The 6,978-nt window shown below is 39.0% G+C and overlaps 1 pseudogene; it reads left to right on the plus strand.

Moving 5' to 3' along the window:
• Positions 1 to 1,631: 1,631 nt before the first annotated feature.
• Positions 1,632 to 4,439, plus strand: LOC109568785 (elongation factor 1-alpha 1-like; annotated as a pseudogene).
• Positions 4,440 to 6,978: the final 2,539 nt, after the last annotated feature.

Below are 6,978 nucleotides of genomic sequence, written 5' to 3' on the forward strand. Positions count from 1 at the left end.
TGAAATACAATAATCATTTGGAAATTCTTCATCAGCTTAGAACCATTTTTTTCAACCTAGGAGTGATTATAAAGGGACTGGGTCAATACAGCCTATACTACCATTAAGATCTCATCCTGTTAAGATAATGGATGAAAATATGAACCAAAATTAAGAATATATATTTTTACATCCTGTATAATGTTGCATGCTTTCCTCCCATTCTCAGACCCACTACCCTAAGTTTAACTTTCTTTGGTAGGTAAAGCTCTGGTACAAACTGTGGGTGAAATGGAGACATCATGAGACCCACAGGGAATACAAGATTCAGGGCAGAAAAGGTGGCCCATCAACACTCCTTAGGTCTTGAGGAGAGCTCCCTTTCCCTTTTCATGATACTAGAAATCTAGGAAGATGGAAAGAAATATAGACAGATGTAAGATAGTTAGACTTGTCCCCTTGCTCAACAATACTGCAAAAGCAGTATTTAGTGAGATAAAGTCCTGTCCAAGGCATCCTGATGATGACTGGCTATTTAGTGAGAAGAAACACTAGGACATGATCCAGATAAAGAAATGGACTTCCTGTTTGCACAGGAAAATTGAGGGTTTCATATCTTCTTCTCTGTGCACTATCTTTTGCTGTAAACCTAAATGGAGTTACTCCCAGCTTAGTGGCATTAGGATTGAGGTAGGTGACAGATACAGCTTCCAATTATTCCCAGGGGTGAAGAAAGTGAGCAAGAGTTCCACTACTAATGTGTCTTCCAGGATTATTAAAACGAAAGGACTTGGGATTTAGAATTGATGCTGGGAAAGTATTATCTTTATAAGAGATATAGAAACTACGCAGTAATAAAACAAATTGTAGGCAAAATTTATCACCTCCTTGGATGCCATTCCTTAAATAATACCTACTTGGTTAATATTTAGTACCTTATATCAGTAACAATAGTGGCATATGGATTTTAATATTGCTGCTAAATTCCATACAATTGATAAATGCAAAGATGAATTAGCATTATTTCCTTTTCTCAACAGAACAAAGTTGGTGTGAAGTTGGACCACCCTGTACAACAGAACCAGAAATTTTTCCCTTTCAAGGTCATGGAGAAAGAAACTGAGCAAAGAAATTGAATTTAAATCTGAAAGAGATGGGTCTAATATTTATCAAGCATGTCTACCTAGGCTGAAATATTTAATCCTTTCAAAGCCTTCTGAGGCATGTGTGTGTGTGAGTGTGTGTGTGTGTGTGTGCACGCTAAGCCACTTCAGTTGTGTCTGACTCTTTGTGACCCTATGGACTGTAGCCCGCCAGGCTCTCTGTCCATGGGATTCTCCAGGTAAGAATACAGGAGTGGGTTGTCATGCCCTCCTCCAGAGGATCTTCCCAATCCAGGGATCAAACCCATGTCTCTTATGTCTCTTGCATTGGCAAACGGGTGCTTTACTATTAGCACCATGTGGGAAGCCCATCTGAGGCATAGGTGTTATTTTATACTTTATAGGTAAAGAAACCGAGGCTTAGGAATTTAAGTAGCTAACTGGAGGTGGCACAGCCAGAGAGTGGCAGGAGCTGGATGCAAACATAGGTATATTTTATATGTATATTTCTTATTCCAAATTCTGGGCTCCTTCCTCAAGCATTTCAGTTAACACTGGAGCTATTTTACAGATAAGAAAACCAATAATTAGCTTTTTTTGTCCTTTGGCAGGTAAGAAAACTGCAGCTCAGAGTAAAGCTTTTTCCCAAAGTTACCTAATTACTTAATGCCACAGAATTCAAACCTACTTTTTCACAACAGATTTGCTGCCAGGACATAAGTATCACAACTAAATCTAAGCCAAAATGGGAAAGAAAAAGACTCATATCAATATTGTTCTCCCTAGACATAGATTATAACAAGTCTACACCACAAGGTCTACAAACATGGTGGTATCAACAAAAGAACCATAGAAAAAATTTGAGAAGGGGGTGACTGATACAGGTTAGGATGTCTTCAAGTATGCCTGGATCTTGGACAAAGTGAAAGCTGCACGTGGGCATGGTATCATCATTGATATTTCCCTGTAGAAATTCAAGGCCAGCCCTGGAACACAGAGACTCTCAAAAGCATGAATACAGGCACACCTTAGGCTAACTGTGCTGTCCTGACTGTTGCTGCTGGTGTTGGTGAAGTTGAAGCAGGTATCTCCAAGAATGGGCAAACCCATGAGGGTGTTCTCTTCTGGCTTATAGACTGAGAGTAAAAGAACTGATTATTGGTATTAAAATGGATTCCACTGAGACACCCGGCAGCCAAAAGAGATACGAGGAAATCGTTAAGGAAGTCAGCACCTACATTAAGAAAACTGGCAAGAGCTCCAACACAGTATCATTTGCACCAGTTTCTGTTTGGAATAGAGACAGCATGCTGCAGCCAAGTGCAAACACGTTTTGGCTCAAGTAATGGAAAGTCACTCATAAAGACGACAATGCCAGTGAAACCATGCTGCTTGAACCTCTGGATCCTGCCACCAACTCTTCCATCTGACAAACCCTTGCATCCACCCCTCCAGAGCGTCTACAAAATTGGTGGTATTGGTACTGTCCCTGTGGAGACTGGTGTCCTTGAACCCAGCATAATAGTCACATTTACTCTAATCAACATTACAACTGAAGTCAGATCTTTTGAAATGCATTGTAAAGCTTTGAGTGAACCACACAAATTGTGGGAAAATTCTTAAAGATATGAGAATACCAGACAACCTTACCTGCCTCCTGAAAAACCTGTATACATGTCAAGAAACAACAGTTAGAATTGGACATAGAACAATGAATGGGTACAAAATTGGGAAATAAGCACACCAAAGCTGTATATTGTCACCTTGCTTATTTAACTTCTATGCAGAGTACATCATGCAAAATGCCTGGCTGGATGAACCACAAGCTGGAATCAAGACTGCCAGGAGAAATACCAATAATCTCAGATAAGCAGATGAGGCAGATACCACCCTTATGGCAGAAAGTCAAAAAGAACTAAAGAGCCTCTTGATGATGGTAAAAGAGAAGAGTGAAAAAGCTGACTTCAAAATTAACATTCAAAATGAAGATCATGGCATCCGGTCCCATCACATCATGGCAAATAGATGGAGAAACAATGGAAATAGTGACAGATTTTTGGGTTCCAAATCACTGCATATGGAGACTGCAGCCTTGAAATTAAAAGACACTTGCTCTTTGAAAGAAAAGCTACGATAAATCCAGACAGCATATTGAAAAGCAGAGACATTACTTTGCCAACAAAGGTCTGTATAGTCAAGCTATGGTTTTCCCAGTAGTCATATATGTATGTGATAGGTGGGCCATAAAGAAGGCTGAGTGCCAAAAATTCATATTTTTGAACTGTGGTGCTGGAGAAGACTCTTGAGACTCCCTTGAACAGCAAGGAGATCAAATCAGTCAATCTGAAAGGAAGTCAACCCTGAATATTCATTACAAGGACTGATGTTGAAGCTGAGGCTCCAATATTTTGGCCATCTGATGTGAAGAGCCGACTCACTGGAAAAGACCCTGATGCTGGGAAAGATTGAGGGCAGAAGGAGAAGGGGATGACAGAGGATGAGACAGGTAGATGGCATCATTGACTCAATGGACACAAGTCTGAGCAAACTCCAGGAGACAGTGAAGGACAGGAAAGCCTGGAGTGCTGCAGTCTATGATGTCACAAAGAGTCAGACATGACTGAACAACGACAACTGTCTAGGGACAAGATGGGCTTCAATGTCAAGAACATGTCTTTCGAAGATGTTGGTTGTGGCAGTGTGACTGGTGAAAGCATAAATGACCCACCAGTGGAAGCAGCTGGCTTCACAGCTCAGGAAATTATCCTATGGCATATAGTCCAAATCACTGCCGGCTCTGCCCTTGTGCAGGATTGTCACATAGCTCGTGTTGCTTCCAAGTTTGCTGCACTGAAGAAGGTTGTTTATTATTCTGGGAAGAAGCTGGAAAGTGGCTCCAAATTCTGTAAAGCTGGTGACTCTAGCATGGTTCATATGATTCCTAGAAAGTTCATGCATTTTGAGAGCTTTTCTGACAGTCCTCCTTATGATTTTGCTGCTTGCGACATAAGACAGCTGTCTTGAGTGTCATCAAGCAGTGGATGCGAAGACAGCTGGAGCTGGAAAGTCACTAAGTCAACCCAGAAAGTTCACAAAACTAAGTGAATAATATGCCTAATACCTGCCACCCTAATCTTAATCAGTCCTTAAGTGTGGAAGAATAGTTTCAGAACTGTTTGCTTCTGTTGGCCATTTAAGTTTAAAGGTAAAAGACTGGTTAATGATTATGCATCGTAAAACTTTCAGAAGGAAAGGCAAACGTGTTGTAGATTGCCTCTGTTTTTGTGTGTATGGCAAGTTTAAGTTGTCAGTTTTTTAAATCAGCAATTTTTTTGCCTTTTTTGAAAAATTTTTATTGGAGTATAGTTGATTTACAATTTCTGTTGGTTTCTGATGTACAGTAAATATAATAGCTTTGAAACATATACATTACCATATGTAAAATAGATAGCCAGTACGAGTTTGATGTATGGTGCAAGGAACAAAAAGCCAGTGCACTGTGATAACCTAGAGGGGTGGAATGGGGAGGGAGGTAGGGGGGAGGTTCAAGAAGAAGGGGCCATATGCGTACCTAATGCTGATTCATATTGATGTATGGCAAAAAAAACCACCATAGTCTTGTAAAGTAATAATCCTCTAATTTAAAAAATACAATATAAAAATAAATAAAATCAGTAATATCTAATGGAAACAAGTTGACCAAAAAGCTGTTATAGAAGTTGCTGCTGCTACTGCTGCTAAGTCACTTCAATCGTGTCCGACTCTGTGCGACCCCATAGAGAGCAGCCCACCAGGCTCTGCCATCCCTGGATTCTCCAGGCAAGAATACTGGAGCGGGTTGCCATTTCCTTCTCCAATGCAGGAAAGTGAAAAGTGAAAGTGAAGTCGCTCAGTCGTGTCTGACTCTTAGCGACCCCATGGACTGCAGCCCACCAGGCTCCTCCATCCATGGGCTTTTCCAAACAAGAGTACTGGAGTGGGGTGCCATTGCCTTCTCCGGTTATAGAAGTTGGAGACACATTAAAACAGAGTTTAATGAGAAACCTATATCCTCTTTTGGTCAAGACTGTAAATCTCTATAGTACTGCGGCTGCTAAGTCGCTTCAGTCCTGTCTGACTCTCAGCGGCCCCATGGACTACAGCCCACCAGGCTCCTCCATCCATGGGGTTTAAAAGATTTAAGTAAGAGTTTCCTATAATCTATTTTTGGTGTTTTATCTGCTGAAACCAAAATTTGATAATTCTGGGTTAACATTTTTTTCTAGGTAGGAATTTTGCTATTTTCTCCTTGTCTAAGGGGAAGAATCAGTTATATATTTTAAGGATATAGTGAAAAGCTGTGGGAGGGGGTCTGTTGGTTGCAAATTTTCATAGGTTAGGACAGATAAGCAAAAAAAAAATTTTATAGATAAGAGCTTATAAAAAGACCACATTCATATATCTGGTAAAGATGAATATTCTAACTTGAAAAGATACATGCGCCACCATGTAAATATTTACAATATTTACAGCAGCAAATATTTACAATAACCAAGACATGTAAGCAACCTAAATGCCCATTGACAAATGTGTCAATGGGCATTTAGGTTGCTTCCATATGGTGGAATATTACTCAGGCATGAAAAACAATGAAACATTGCCATTTGTAGCAACATGGATGTACCTAGAAGTTATCATACTAAGTGAGGTCAGTTAGACAAAGACAAATGCCATGTGATATCACTTATCTGTGGAATCTTAAAAAAAAAATGATTAAAATGACCTTATTTACAAAACAAAAATAGACTCACACACATAGAAAACAAACTTATGACTACCAAAGGTGAAAGGGGAGGAGGAGGGATAAATTAGGAGTTTGAAATTAACAGACACACACTACAATGTATAAAATAAATAAACAACAAGGATTTACTGTATAGGAGAGCAAAAGCTATATTCAATATTTTGTAATAGCCTATTTACAATGGAAAAGAATCTGAAAAAGTTATACACACACATATCACTGAAGCACTTTTTTGTATGCCTGAAATTAACATTATAAATCAACTATACTTCAATTTTTTTTAAAAAAATTCTGCAATATGAAAGTCCACGTGCTGCATACAAAATTTTGTGTAGTTACATTAATATTGAGTAAATTTTTCAGTATTTAGATGTGATAGAATGTGAATTCTCATATTTACAAATATTGAACTAATTCAAAGAATCTTAAGTTTAAGGCTTAAATAGTGGTAACTGTTCTGCTAGAGTTCATTGTATCTAGATTCTAGGAAAAGTGAAGATGCTGGGAGTCAAAGAAAAGAAAAAATAAAATAATAAAAAAAAAGAAAAAAGAAAAGAAAAAATTCACACCCAGAACCTCTAATTTCTTCTCCAGGACCCTTTCCATTTTATAGATAATTATAACATTCTACTAAGTCCAATGTTTATCATTTTTTAATGTCATCTGTAACCTTTGTTGAGCATTTACTACTTAATCTACATAATATTCATGGTCATCTTGCCTCCTAAAATCTAGATAAGACTGGTCTCCAACACACCTCGTGTTGAAAGCCTAAATCCCTGTCCAAGATTTCTGTGCATTTCTGGGGGACTTTCATTTTCATGACCACCTTCCGCTTCAGCTGACTTCTTGTTCTCCACTTGGCATTGAGAGGGTAACAGGCAGGAAGGCTAGGGGTCTCCAAATGGAGGAAATAGGCTTCAAGTGTCAGACATTTTTTATCTCTCTCTTAAGCGGCAGGAGGAAACAAACCACAAGTGTCAGATTTTATTCCCCCTTCTCTATACAAAATTAAAAGGAGGTTTCTCCTAAAATTCTGTGTTGCCAGATGACACCTGGCTCCACCTGAACTTAACTTTTCTCAAACGTTGAGCTAACCAATGTGTTTTTCTT

Source organism: Bos indicus, chromosome 15 (genome assembly GCF_029378745.1).
Source record: "Bos indicus isolate NIAB-ARS_2022 breed Sahiwal x Tharparkar chromosome 15, NIAB-ARS_B.indTharparkar_mat_pri_1.0, whole genome shotgun sequence".
In the NCBI taxonomy this organism is placed as follows: Eukaryota; Metazoa; Chordata; class Mammalia; order Artiodactyla; family Bovidae; genus Bos; species Bos indicus.